Consider the following 15,301-nt stretch of genomic DNA (forward strand, 5'->3'; position numbering starts at 1 on the left):
GTGAGCCAAGATCGCGCCATTGCACTCCAGCCTGGGTAACAAGAGCGAAACTCGGTCTCAAAAAAAAAAAAAAAAAAAAAAAGTATGGTTGCGAGGCTGGGCACAGTGGCTCATGCCTGTAATCCCAGCACTCTGGGAGGCTGAGGCAGGCAGATCACTTGTGGTCAGGAGTTCGAGACCAGCCTGCCCAACATGTTGAAACCCCATCTCTACTAAAAATACAAAAAGAAGCCAGGCAAGGTGGTGCACACCTGTAATCCCAGCGACTCAGGAGGCTGAGGCAGGAGAATAGCTTGAATTTAGGAGGTGGAGGCAGCAGTGAGCTAAGACTGTGCCACTGCATTCCAGCCTGGGCAGCAGAGCAAGATCACCTCTCAAAAAAAAAAAAAAAAAAAAAAAAGCCGGGCGCGGTGGCTCAAGCCTGTAATCCCAGCACTTTGGGAGGCCGAGGCGGGTGGATCACGAGGTCGAGAGATCGAGACCATCCTGGTCAACATGGTGAAACCCCGTCTCTACTAAAAATACAAAACATTAGCTGGGCATGGTGGCACGTGCCTGTAATCCCAGCTACTCAGGAGGCTGAGGCAGGAGAATTGCCTGAACCCAGGAGGCGGAGGTTGCGGTGAGCCGAGATCGCGCCATTGCACTCCAGCCTGGGTAACAAGGGCGAAACTCTGTCTCAAAAAAAAAAAAAAAGAAAAAAAAAAAAGAAATTTTAAAATTAAAATTAAAATTAAAAAATTAGCTGGGTGTGGTGGTGTACACCTGTAATCCCAGCTACTTGGGAGGCTTTGGTGGGAAGATCACTTGAACTCAGGAGGCATAGGTTGCAGTGAGCAGACATCATGCCACTGCAGTCCAGCCTGGGCTACAGAGCAAAACTCTGTTTCAAAACAAACACACACACACACACACATACCAAGCAAAAAAATGAAGGATGGTTGCTGGACATATATTTATGGAATATGAGATAAAGAAACAAAATTCCCTTATTGTAAGTGGGTAGCTATGCTTAGGTTAAGTACCGCTGTTTAACATTTACAAGCTATTAAACTGAATCAAACCTTAGTTTCTCCATCAGACTCAAGTAGAATGCTTATTTGAAATTTATCCTGAGCATTAATGATACTATTTTAGCACAAGTCTGCCACTTCAAGAGAGTCTCAAGAGTGTCTTAAGTAAAAAACATCAGTGGTTACTGCACGAACTTTTAGTGAAGAACTACTTATTATTTCTTTCTCTCATGCCCATGACAGGCAGACAATGCCAGCTGACTGTTGCATGTTCCTACAATCAAAAATATTTAACAAGTGTCTATACATCATTATTCTATCTGCTTGGAACAACTTTAGTAACCAAAACGAAGATCCCTTTCCTCCTGGAGCTTACATTCCAGTGGCAGCCATTCCAGTCATTTGGAGTTGGTACAATGGCAGTTCAAAGGCTATCTGTCAACCTTTGTAAAAAGACTTAATAAATATGGGAAAAATAAACCGTTAGAGTTAACATGTGAAGGAGTTGCACTATGGATATTCTTTGTGGGATAATAATGCTACAAAAATTAAGCTAGTATTCCCACCAGAAAACAATGTTCCAGCTTATTAGGGAGGACAAAGCGTACATTCTTGGATACAATTAGAGAAATAAAAGAAAGCCAAAGAAGAAAAGGCTACTAAGATGGTGAAGGAAATTATTGCTAATGTAAGAACTTGACACAGTGGCATAAGAGTGGCGAATAAAATTTTCATTGGTAGCTTTAGATGAGACTCTTCTAGACAGTGAAGTTCATATAACAATATTTATAGGGCCAGAGGTAATGGCTCATGCCTATAATCTTATCACTCTGGGAGGCCAAAGTCGGGGGGATCATTTGAGCTCATGAGTTTGAGACCAGCCTGGGCACCACAGAAAGACCCCGTCACTGGAAAAAATAAAAATAAAATTAGCCAGGTATAGTGGTGCACTTGTGTGGTCCCAGCTACTGGAGAGGTTAAGGTAAGAGGATCGCTTGAGCCCAGGAAGAAGAAGCTGCAGTGAGTGGTGATTATGACACTGGACTCCAGCCTGGGAGACTGAGTGACATCCTCAAAAAAATGACTTATAGGAACAAACTAGTATGGAAGACTGTAAGAACGAGGAACAAGACAGTATGGAAGAATCTTAGCTTCCTCTAAAAGTATAGCCTTGAATGGCTGATGAGTTTGTGCCAAGATGTGGGAAACTGCTATTCTACTGACAGGGCAAATTAGAAAATGGTTGTCTTTCTTTTTTTTTTTTTTTTTTGAAAATGGTTGTCTTTCTGCAATATGCCTGAAATGTGACTGAATCATTAGGCAATGAAGATCTTCCACCTATTTCTACTAACTTAACCTAGAAATAAATGATATAATTAGTAGAAATAAAGGCAACATTGTATAGTAGCAATTTGATCCAGCTTTTACCGCAGAAGACACAGGGGAGTAAAAACCATATATATATGTATAGAGAGTACGTGAGTGTGTGTGTGTGTGTGTGTGTGTGTGTGTGGAGAGGGAGAGAGAGGGAGAGGGAGAAGGGGAGAGGGGGAGAGGGGGAGAGAGAGAGAGAGAGAGAGAGAGAGAAAGAGACAGACACAGGCTATGTAGACTTTACAAACCCAAACCTACAAAAGGGCAACACTTGCTACAGTTTAGTGTAATAACTCATCTTTTGCATGTTTGTTTATTTATTTATTTTAAGACAGGATTTCACCATGTTGGCCAGGCTGGTCTTGAACTCCCAACCTTAGGTGATCCACCCACCTCAGCCGCTCAAAGTGCTGGGATTACAGATATGAGCCACCACACCCGAAGGTTTCTTTCTTCTTTTGATGAATTAAGTTTAGAAAAAAAGAAACTTGATTAGGAAAACATGCTCTGTTAATCTGGCTGAACACCTTATTTTATTAAAAGATGACAGGGCCGGGCGCGGTGGCTCAAGCCTGTAATCCCAGCACTTTGGGAGGCCGAGGCGGGTGGATCACGAGGTCGAGAGATCGAGACCATCCTGGTCAACATGGTGAAACCCCGTCTCTACTAAAAATACAAAAAATTAGCTGGACATGGTGGCGCGTGCCTGTAATCCCAGCTACTCAGGAGGCTGAGGCAGGAGAATTGCCTGAACCCAGGAGGCGGAGGTTGCGGTGAGCCGAGATCGCGCCATTGCACTCCAGCCTGGGTAACAAGAGCGAAACTCCGTCTCAAAAAAAAAAAAAAAAAAAAAAGATGACAAATGCTTTGGACTTAGCATATCATTTTCCGTTACTCAAACTCACAAAAAGCATTTGCCAGTTTTGTTAGTGTAATAACCCATCTTTTTCAGTTAATGGATATATTTAATATCTGACCTTAATTAATAATTGGTGTCTATTATAAGACATTCACGACACAAAGCTACTTCCATTAACAAGAAAAGTGTAGGCTGGGTGTAGTGGCTCAAGCCTGTCTCTGCTGCTCAGGAGGATTACTTAAACCAAGGAGTTTGAGGCTGTGGTGAGCTATGATCATGCCAATGCACTCCAGCCGGGGCAACACAGCAAAGACCCTATCTCTTAAAAAAGAAAGAAAATAAAATAATTAAAAAGTGTTAGGTAACTGAACATTCTTTGGCAACAATTCAAATGCACCATTTAATGAAGAAGAAAAAAGACAACAAATCTCCCTTTCCATCATTGCTCCTTATTCCTAAGAAAGTTATGGCCTAGGGAATAGGCTTTTAGTCAGCCCTAGATTTAAATCCCAGTTCTGCTAGTTGTGACCTTAGCAAATTATATATACTTTTTGATCCTCAGTTTCTTAATCTGTAATAAATACCTGCCTCAAGGGGCCCACCACGGTGGCTCGTGGCTCACACCTGTAATCCTAGCACTTTGTGAGGTCAAGTCAAGCAGACCAATTGAGCCCAGCAGTTCAAGACGGCCTGTGCCACACGGTGAAAACTTTACTCTAAAAAACTAAAAATAAAAAACAGGCCAGGCATGGTGGCTCATGCCTGTAATCCCAGCACTTTGGGAGGCCGAGGTGGGAGGTTCAAGACCAGTCTGAGCAACATGGTGAGACCCCATTTTAACTTAAAAAAAAAAAAAAAAAAATGCTTGGTGTGGTGGCTTGCAACTGTGGTCCCAGCAGCTACTCAGAGACTAAAGTGGGAGGAACACATGAGCTTGGGAGGCAGAAATTGCAGTGAGCCGAGGTTTTGCCACTGCACTCCAGCCTGGGTGACAGAGTGAGGCTGTCTCAAAAACAAAAAATAAATACCACCTCGTTCCTAATTTTTCTGTGTATTTTGGAAACACATTTCAAAGATTCAAGCCATATGTGATAATGCATATTAAAGTTTGACACAGCACCTATCATAGGACAGGCTTTCTTCTTTCTCTACCCAATGCCTAAGAGGAGTGAATGGGTGGGAAATAAAAAGGGTCAGAGAAGGTAAAGTTACAAACTCCGTATTATAACACTCCTCATTTTCTCAAACCTCTTTCTACTATTTTTGTTTATTACTTCCAATCTTTTGAAGTTTTTCTATACTTCATACCGTCCTATAGGGTTAGAGTATAAGGCAGGTTTCACAGTGCCTAGCAAGCAGGTGGGGAAACCAAGGGAAGTTTGTGTACTTAAATCAAGCTTAATAGTAATGCCTCAATGGGAGAATCTGAGTATCCTAACAGGAAACTTGAAACAGTGATTCTTAAATAGTGAGGAGCTGGAAAGGAGGGAAAGGAGGGTGACTGGCAAGGCTACAGGTTCATCCACCGCATAATCAGAGCATTTGTAGACCAAATTTTTATTTGTTCAAAGAGCTCAGCAGTGAACAACAACAAGGCAAAAAATGAGAACCAACCAGAAAATATTTTGCCACCAAAATATTATTTTACCTGTTTGTGAGGCTTTATAAGACTCCAACATGCTGCCTAGAAATCAGGCCAAAAGGCTTATGTTACTGAAAAGACTTCCTGGAAAAACAGATTCTAATTTTCAAAAAATTACAAATTTTCGGAACTTACAAATTTTCAGAACACTATGATTTTAATTTGTTTTAGAAAATCTATTTTACAAACCTCAAAAAGCTAACCATTTTCCAATGCCAAGCTTGTCTTGTTCTAAATATTAATGGTATGCATTAAAGACAAATATCCAGAACAAGTTGTCCATACTTTTGTCAATTAAAAAAGTAAATGTAAATTTCGATGATAGTGGCTATTTTTCTGATGCAATGTTGCAAAGCTTTCAAACAGCCACAATTGTTAACTGACATCATAACTATCTACTTCAATGCAATTAAGTCATTTTTCTAATTTTATTATGAAAAAAATCTGAAATGCTTTTTCAAAGCTTTGCTTTCAAATGTGTCTATTAAAGCTTTCATGTAAGTTTTGTGGAGCCTGTGTATCTAAGCCACAAACACCTGTAATGAATCTAGAAAAACATTAAATCCAATCTTCCTGCCTAGAGAATTCAATTTACTGGAGGCTAAATCTATTCAGTGCAAAAGAATTTATTACAGTTTCAGAGGTATCACACAATGCCATCAAAAACCAAAAGCATTATAATGGATTATCACACAAAAAAGATCTTCTGGCCGGGCACCGTGGCTCACGCCTGTAACCCCAACACTTTGGGAGGCCGAGGTGGGAGGATCACCTGAGGTCTGGAGTTCAGACCAGCCTGTCCAACATGGTGAAACCCCGCCTCTACTAAAAATACAAAAATTAGCTGGGCATGTTGGCAGGTGCCTGTAATCCCAGCTACTCGGAAGGCTGAGGCAGAAGAATTGCTTAAACCCAGGAGGTGGAGGTTGCAGTGTGCAGTGAGGTGAGAACACACCATTGCACTCCAATCTGGGAGACAGAGAAAGACTCCATCTCAAAGAAAAAAAAAAAAAAAATCTACCAACCTACAAAATTTGTAACAGGCTCATAATCATAGCCAGCTGTGAATTCCTAGAAGGCAGCAGTAATGCCTTAGTCATTTTTGTAACATCAAAACTAGCATAGATCAGGTGCAATGGCTCATGCCTCTAATCCCAACACTTTGGGAGGCTGAGGCAGTCAATCACCTGAGGTCAGGTGTTCGAGACCAACCTGGCTAACATGATGAAATCCTATCTCTAATAAAAATATGAAAATTATCTGGGCATGGTGGTACACCCCTGTAATCCCAGCTACTCAGGAGGCTAAGGCAGGGAGAATTGCTTAAACCCGGGAGGTGGAGGTTGCAGTGAGCCGAGATCACACCACCGTACTCCAACTTGGGCAACAGAGTGAGACTGTGTCTACCTGTCCCCGCCCCCAACCCCCTCAAACAAAAAGCTGGGTGAGGGGGCTCATGTCTGTAATTCTAGCACTTTGGGAAACTGAGGTGGGCCAATCATCTGAGGTCAGGAATTGGAGACCAGCCCAGCCAACATAGTGAAAACCCATCTCTACTAAAAACACAAAAATTAGCCAGGCATGGTGGCACATGCCTGTAATCCCAGCTACTTGGGAGGCTGAGGCTGGAGAATGGCTTGAACTCAGGAAGCAGAGGTCGTAGTGAGCCGAGATTGAGCCACTGCACTCCAGGCTGGGTGACAGAATGAGACTCCACATTAAAAAAAAAAAAAAAAAAGGGCCCGGCACGGTGGCTCAAGCCTGTAATCCCAGCACTTTGGGAGGCCGAGGCGGGCGGATCACGAGGTCGAGAGATTGAGACCATCCTGGTCAACATGGTGAAACCCCGTCTCTACTAAAAATACAAAAAAAAATTAGCTGGGCATGGCGGCTCGTGCCTGTAATCCCAGCTACTCAGGAGGCTGAAGCAGGAGAATTGCCTGAACCCAGGAGGCGGAGGTTGCGGTGAGCCGAGATCGCGCCATTGCACTCCAGCCTGGGTAACAAGAGCGAAACTCCGTCTCAAAAAAAAAAAAAAAAAAAAAAAAAAAATTAGCATAGTATTTGTCACACCACAGGTTTAATAAATGTTTTCTTAATTAGTATAACTGCATTTGCCTGAGAAAGTCCTGTGTCAAATCCATGGGTCAGCTTTTTACTATAATCGTTAATTACAGCTAATTTTATTCCAAATTTTAGACTCAAACATTTCCTTAAACTTTTATCAATACAGTCATTCATCACTTTACATATATTTTAAGAAATACCTCATTAGGCAATTTTGACATTATGTGAACACTCTAGAGTGTACCTGTAAAAACCTATGTGGTATAGCTGACTACAACCTCAGCTAAATAGTATGGCCTATTTCTCTCAGGCTACAAACCTGTACAGCATGCAACTGTACTGAATACTGCAGACAACTGCAACACAGTAAGTATTTGCATATTTAAACATTACTAAATGTAGAATGGATGTAGTAATTACACAGTATTTTCGGTACATCTGTATAGGGCAGCTCTACTATAATCTTATAGGATCACTGTCATTGAAACTTCCTTAGGCAGAGCATGACTATATTATAACAACATCAACTGTGGCAGAGCACACATTTATACGAAGCCGAGAAACTATCAGAAACCATCAGGCCCAACTACCTTTTGTTTCAAATTGCAAAATTGAGGCCTAGGGAGTTACAGAATTGACCAAGGCTACACAGCTCTTCACTGTCAGAAATGAAACTAAAATCTAGATACTGCTCTACCTTCCAGTCCTTTCCTTATAATACCATATTGCCTTTTGTGCTCCTTCCAGATGTTTGACTGCTATTTTTTTAAAGTGCCCTTATCTGTAAAATACTAATCACATCACAAGTTAGAAATCAATACATTTGCCAGGAAATAATTTGAAGTATTAACTTTTACACAATCACCAACTTTCTCCACCTCACCCCAATTTCCACTTAATGCTAAGAAACTCAAAGTTATATTTTAAAAAGTGGAATCCTCTTAAGTCAGTTGAAGAAAACCTAGAATCCACATTTTTCTGGAAACAGAGGCTGGAAACAAGACAATCTTGAAGTTTCAGTGATCAGTTCTTTTCCTCCCAGCATTTCCTGTCCCGTCCTCACTACCAATAACTCAGCAAAAATATACCTATGAAATACGCATTCCTTCACACACATTACAGCAGAAATATCAGGACTTTTTCTTTTTGCCCTGGGTGGATATGAAGAAGTCATAATTGTAATACTGATTGTCACTACTAATGTGATATGATACCAAACGCATTTTTTTAAAATCTAGGATTTTTCTTTAGCATAACTTGGACTTTCTTCATTCACTAAAATAGTATAAAGTATTTAAAATAAACCTTACTAGAGACTAGTTTAACTTCAACTACAACAAATTTTTCAGTTCACATTAGAAATATAAAAATGACCTTTAAATTTACATTTGCAAGACTGTTTAAGCTCTTTTGTAAAATCACCTTGTAGAACAAAACCTTGAGAGCAAAAATCTGAAGAATTAACTTCAAGCTATGAAAACACATTAAGCTAGTTTTATAACATTTTAGTAGAGGTGTACTTTAAAGATTTGTTGTGTCTGCAAAAAGTCTGCAGTCATAAAGTCATATAAGTCTACCCAGAACTACATCCCTACATACAATTCAGAATTTAGTATTTATTATGTTGGGGCTGTTCTCAAAGATAGCTATAAAACAGCTCCTTGACACAGTGAATACTAGGTCAAGAATAACAGACAAGCCTGGAAAGAGAATTACAATGCAAGGAGAGGTGTGTTTTGACATACGTGTTTTGTGGGAGCACAAACAGGTCATAACACCGTCTTGCTAAGTATAAACCATAATGATGTGTACTTCCTAATGTTCAAATGTATGGTCTTCCTGCACCTCATCCTTCCTTCTGGTTATACAAGTTTGAGCACTACTTTTCTCAATACTCTCTAATTTCCATCCAAATTTGCCAAACCCTGAACTACCAAATTCCAAAGACAAGATTAATCAAAGGAATTGTCTCCAGGTTTTCAGTAGACAGTAGTAGTAAAAGCAAGGACAAGATGCTGTTGTGGCTGGGTGTGGTGGCCTGTAATCCCAGAATTTTGGGAGGCCCAGGTAGGTGGATTGCTCGAGCCTAGGAGTTTGAGACCAGCCTGGACAACATGGAGAGACTCCATTGGTACAAAAAATTTAAAAATTGGCCAGGCATGGTGGCGCATACCTGTGGTCCCAGCTACTCAGGAGGCTAAGGTGAGAGGATCCCTTGGGCCCCAGAGGTCAAGGCTGCAGTGAGCTGTGACTGAGCCACTGCACTCCAATCTGGGACCATATCTCAAAAACAAAACAGATAAACAAAAAACCAAAAAAGACACGACTGCTGCTATTTACTGGGCATATTTATAAACCAACCAACATTTTAGAAGCAGCAAAATTTGCCTTTGGCATCTTCCAGTCTGGGGATTGCCATATATAGCTGATAACATATCTTCAACTGTTGATGTCCATCTTCTCAAACACCAGGGATAAAGAAAGAACAAAAGGAGGCCAGGCGCAGTGGCTCACGCCTGTAATCCTAGCACTTTGGTAGGCCGAGGTGGGTGGATCACCTAAGGTCAGGAGTTCAAGACCAGCCTGGCCATCACGGTGAAACCCCATCTTAAAAAAAAGAAAAAAAAAAGAACAAGAGGAAAAGAACGCAGAGTTCCTACCAGCAAAATCCAAGCACCCACAGGGGATGTGCAATGTATAGCTAGTTCTAGAAGTCATCCCTCTTGAAGGCCTTCCACTTTCTAGGAGAAAGTAGAGAGTGCAAAGAACCTACATGCCAGCAATTCTACCCACCTCCCCCAAGCAACAGTAAAAGCAGCAATTCTAAGAATCACAGCTTAAAGTGAAATTAAGATGCTTGAAGGAACCTGCAGTCTCATAGCTTACTGTACATTTGAACAAAAGAAACTGAAAGGCACTGCTACCCTAGACTGGGGGGCAGGAGGGGGCAGCTGAGGCAGCACAGAGGCTTGTAACTCAGTCCATTAGCACCTCAACTGCACATTAGTCTATACTCTAAAATTACAGGATTCTCTGTCTTTCCTGGAGTGGGCTTTCATTCTGAAAGGTAAACCCAATCCAGACTGGGATATATTGCCATCAAGTCTGCTAGTTCCAAGACAACAGTAGTGCTGCTGCAGCCAACGATTCCTTGGCATAGACATGTGAAAATGATATTGGCGGCAGCACCGGCTCTTCTCCTTCACCCTCTGCTGTTACTATAGCTCCTTTTGCTAAATCTGCCTCTGAGTTTAGACAGGAGCTGGATGGTTAGTAATCACCCAGCAGCTGCAGCTGAGCAATACTCAGCCTAATTGTGGCACTGGAGCAGCTGAGAGGAAGAAAAGAGATAATACATACCCTACCATAGCCATACATGAGCTACCAATAAGACAAGAAGACACTTTAATAGGAACAGATTATTTCCTTTAAAGCGAAGCAGTTGTACCTCGCTATTGGACTTATATTTATATTGTAAACCTGTTTAAATGTGAACTGAAGGTGACCCAAGCCATGTACGGTTCTAAACAATGGAAGATCTTACTAAAACTTCCTGTAAATATTCACACAACAAAGCCTGCACCACAAACATCACCTTTATAACATGACAGAAAGTTCCTGTGATATAAGAATTTGGCACAGATGTGATCTCTTCTTCAACTCTGCAACAATGCAAAAAGGCACAACATCAACAACTAAAATAGCAAGCCATTTCATAAAGCAAATAAAATAGCATGACCCAATGATTCTCTGCATTTCTGAAGCTCCAACACCATATTGTAATTTGCTTTCTTTTTTTTTTTTTTTTTTTTTTTTTTTTGAGACGGAGTTTCGCTCTTGTTACACAGGCTGGAGTGCAATGGCGCGATCTCGGCTCACCGCAACCTCCTCCTCCTGGGCTCAGGCAATTCTCCTGCCTCAGCCTCCTAAGTAGCTGGGATTACAGGCATGCGCCACCACGCCCAGCTAGTTTTTTTGTATTTTTAGTAGAGACGGGGTTTCACCATGTTGACCAGGATGGTCTTGATCTTTCGACCTCATGATCCACCCGCCTCGGCCTCCCAAAGTGCTGGGATTACAGGCTTGAGCCACCGCGCCCGGCAATTTGCTTTCTTTTGAACCAAAACATATTCATTCTTCATTCAGGTGCTGTAAATCTTCATGAACTTTAAACAAAAATTTATTTTACGCTGAAATTTTATGGCATTCTTAAGAATATAAAAACTAAGGCTGAAATTACTGATCTAAAGCAGGCATCCCCAAACTTTTTACACAGGGGACCAGTTCACTGTCCCTCAGACCGTTGGAGGGCTGCCACATATTGTGCTCCTCTCACTGACCACCAATGAAAGAGGTGCCCCTTCCTGAAGTGCGGCAGGGGGCCAGATAAATGGCCTCAGGGGCCCGCGGGGCGTATTTTGGGGACGACTGATCTAAAAAATTACTGTTCTAGAAAACTGAAAATAGTTTTGAGTTTTGTCATGTAATTTTCAGAAAAACAAGAGTATTTGATAACAAAACAGTATCCATTAGTTCAATAAACATTTTGATTACCTTCTACTGGTTATTTACAAAATATAAGCCAAATCAGATTTTAATTTTGTAAAACCTGTGTATGTCAAAATATTAACTTATTTAAATAAAAGCAAGTAGAAATTTAGAAAATTTTTCCAAAAATTCTCTAATTATTGTACATTTGGGAGTATTTGACATTTTGTTTCTGTTTTTTATTTTGTTATACCTGCTGAGACAGAGTCTCACTGTTGCCCAGGCTGCAGTGCAGTGGCACTACTATCTCAGCTCACTGCAAGCTGTCTCCCAGGTTCCAGCCGTTCTTGTGCCTCAGCCTCCCAGGTAGCTGGGATTACAAGTGTGCGCCACCACACCCAGAAAGTTTTCGTACTTTTGTGTTTTTGTTTTTGTTTTGAGACAAAGTGTTGCTCTGTCACCCAGGCTGGAGTACACACTGCAACCTCCTCCGCCTCCTGGGTTCAAGCAATTCTCCTGCCTCAGCCTCCTGAGTAGCTGGGAATACAGGTGCCCGCCACTATGCCCAGCTAATTTTTGGATTTATTTTTATTTTTATTTTTATTTTGAGATGGAGTCTCACTCTGCAGCCCAGGCTGGAGTGCAGTGGTGCGATCTCGGCTCACTGCAACCTCTGGCTCCTGGGTCTCGGTTCAAGCAATTCTCCTACCTCAGCCTCCCAAGTAGTTGGGATTACAGGCACAAGCCATCATGCCCAGCTAAGTTTTGTATTTTTTAGTCGAGACGGAGTTTCACCAAGTTGGCCAGTTTAGTCTTGAACTCCTGACCTTGTGATCTGCCCGCCTCAGCCTCCCAAGGTGCTGCGATTACAGGTGTGAGCCACCATGACCAGCCTGAAGTTTTCAAAGTAGTTATATATACTAACTGGTATATGACAGTTATGAATTAATAAATTTAATCCTGTTGGCAGAGGATAGCCTAGGTGGTGTTCTAAAGTTAGTCACCAAATATATTCTTTTTTTTTTTTTTTTGAGATGGAGTTTCGCTCTTGTTACCCAGGCTGGAGTGCAATGGCATGATCTTGGCTCACCACAACCTCCGCCTTCTGGGTTCAGGCAATTCTCCTGCCTCAGCCTCCTGAGTAGCTGGTATTATAGGCACACGCCACCATGCCCAGCTAATTTTTTGTATTTTTAGTAAAGATGGGGTTTCACCATGTTGACCAGGATGGTCTCGATCTCTTGACCTCGTGATCCACCCGCCTCGGCCTCCCAAAGTGCTGGTATTACAGGCTTGAGCCACAGCGCCCGGCCAAATATATTCTTAAACCAAGCACCTTATATAGTACATTACACACTGACTTCCTAAAGAAAAATAAATAAATAAAAAGTTTCATGCAAAATAGAAACAGAAAAGCACACAAATGTATGGCGTAATGAATTACACTAAAGCCAATACCCTTGATAACTCCGACCAGGTTAAAGGAACTTTGTCATCACTTCAGAAGCCAGGTCATCACAATCTCCTCTCCATCACAATCTCCTCCCTCTTCCCGTATCTTTCCTTTCATAGAACCACAGGATTCTTTGCTTCTATCTTTACGTTCACAGAAACTTCCTTGCAGGTTTTTTTTTTTTTTTTTAGTTTTATTGTCCACGTTTGGGTGACACCAGAGCTTAGTATCATTTAAATTTTTTTTGGAATTAGTCTTTTCTCTTACTATAATGTTAATAGAATGAGTGATGCCTACACTAATTTTGTAAAGAAAAACTACCAATAGTAATAAATTATTTACTGCCTAACATGATGCAAATTTCAACTCTGAATAAGTCTTACACCATGGGTTGGTAGTATTTCACTTATACAGGGTTACTTCTATCCTTTTAGCACATTCCTTCTTTTATCATTACATATCGTGGAGGAATTTTCCTTGCATAGACTTTTTCAGCTTGTGAGCTTGTGAATTTCCTGAACACACACACACAAACACACACACACACACACAGCCCATGTATTAATATTATAATTTGACCATAAGACAAATTCCACCTATCCCAGGAAGACAGGTCAAAGCTGTATTTTCACTTTCAGATGAACAGAAAGGAATCAATTTTGTGGTTTATGAAGTCAGCAAAACTTAACTGCAAAATTAAAGCTATTATAACAACACGGTGGTTACAGCAGAGTACATATTTTAAGAGCCCTTTTATCTTTTATCCTGGAAACATGGATATAAACTATTTTGTTTTCAGATCAAAGGCAATTGTCTTTTTCAAATGTAGAGCCCTCTGAATTGTCAACCAGCATTGAAAATCTCCACTGACTTTTAGCTAGTCCAAAAATTAAAACACAATTTAACTTCCTTTTCTTACATGTCAACTGTGGCAGGGGTCTCAAATTTATAAGAAACAAACGTCCTCACTTCGGCAGCACATATACTAAAATTGGAACGATACGGAGAAGATTAGCATGGCCCCTGCGCAAGGATGACACGCAAATTCGTGAAGCGTTCCATATAGTTTAAAAAAAAAAACACACAAAAAAACCATATATATGACTTCCTAAAGTAAAACTTTCTTAATGTACAATATATGAAAATCGTGATGCATACAAGATCCTTAGTTAATACAAGACACTCTTTTATTTACCTGTCAATTCAAAATGCTTCCTGTCCACTGTGTGCCAAGCACTGTGTTAGTTATTAGATTTACCGCGCACTTTTCCTAAAATGCAGTCACGTGTATAGATTTAGTAATATTTTCCTTAGGCATAAAGACACTACAATCATATTACATGTATGTGAAATGAACGATGTGAAAACACACACCCGTGGAACGTATGTACATAAACGACATGGACTTAAAATTGTGCTTCCCCTAAAGACTTTTCATTATTTCCTTTAATACTTTATAAATTATTAGACCGTATGTTATTCCACGCCTACATCAATTAATAATGCAGAAAATAATTCAACCAAATCCGAACTGTTAAGTCTTACTAGAAAACAAACACTAAAGAAGTCCCTACACCAGACTTATTTTCAAAGAGCTTCCTAGAACAACTCTGCCCCATGCCCAATAAAGTGAAAGCTGGAAGCAATTAAGAAGAAAAACACACTTTAAAACAAAATTTTTTTTAACACATGTGGACAGAGCACCGAAACGCAACGCGAGGCGGTGTGGCATGATTCTGTAAAGTGGACGCTGAACGGTAAATTTCCCAACCCCCAATCCAAAACAAAGGAAAACTTTAAACATGTTGCGGTTTTCAATCAAACCAAGTCAAGCCAGAGACTCACCCACTCGCCCCACACACCCGCTCCTCTCCCCGCACAGCTGCTACCGGCGTTAGCCGGCACACGGAACCCCAGCCTTTGGGACCGAAGGGGGCCGCCTCCCTCGCCCCTACTTCGGCCGTGCGGGCAAAAATAAACCTCGCCCCCACGTCCCGGGGCGGTCCACGCGACCCCAAAGACAAGGGGTGGGGAGTGTCCCCACGCCCCTGAGAACCTCAGGTCGAACTTGGGCGGGACCCGGCAGGACTGCACAGGGCAGGGACCGAGTCAGGGGGCGAGCAGGTAGCGCGGGGAAGGAGACGAGCCCGCCGGGCGAGCCGGGGGAGGGGAGAAGTTTCTTCCCAACTTCCCGACTCGGGCCCGCGGGGGCGGGGAACCGCGGCGGCGGCGGCTCCGGGCGCCGGGGCCTAGCGCTGTCCCTGCCGGGGAGGACCCCTCCGTCCGCGGGGCCCCACTGGGTCCTTACCTGTTTTATGGTCGCGCTCTCATGAGTCGCTGCTGCCGCAGCTCGGGGTGGCGGGCGGGGGCGGCGGGCGGAGGCGAGGCCCGCGGGCCCTCTCCCT

At 42.0% G+C, this 15,301-nt stretch overlaps 1 protein-coding gene and 1 non-coding gene across 3 annotated transcripts in view; one reads left to right on the plus strand and one right to left on the minus strand.

Moving 5' to 3' along the window:
- YES1 (YES proto-oncogene 1, Src family tyrosine kinase) overlaps positions 1-15,289 on the minus strand; it is a 90,384-nt gene extending 75,095 nt beyond the window's left edge. Inside the window, exon 1 of one of the 2 annotated variants that reach the window (XM_039463819.2) lies at positions 15,205-15,289. The gene's annotated coding sequence lies outside the window, so the exon portion shown is untranslated. The remainder of the gene's footprint in view (positions 1-15,204) is intronic. The other variant, XM_074383709.1, reaches the window with a different exon arrangement.
- Positions 13,858-13,964, plus strand: LOC120361794 (U6 spliceosomal RNA). Its single transcript, XR_005577908.1, has one exon. It is a non-coding gene; the product is annotated as a U6 spliceosomal RNA (small nuclear RNA).
- Positions 15,290-15,301: the final 12 nt, after the last annotated feature.

The sequence above is a fragment of the Saimiri boliviensis genome, chromosome 13 (assembly GCF_048565385.1).
Source record: "Saimiri boliviensis isolate mSaiBol1 chromosome 13, mSaiBol1.pri, whole genome shotgun sequence".
NCBI lineage: Eukaryota > Metazoa > Chordata > Mammalia > Primates > Cebidae > Saimiri > Saimiri boliviensis.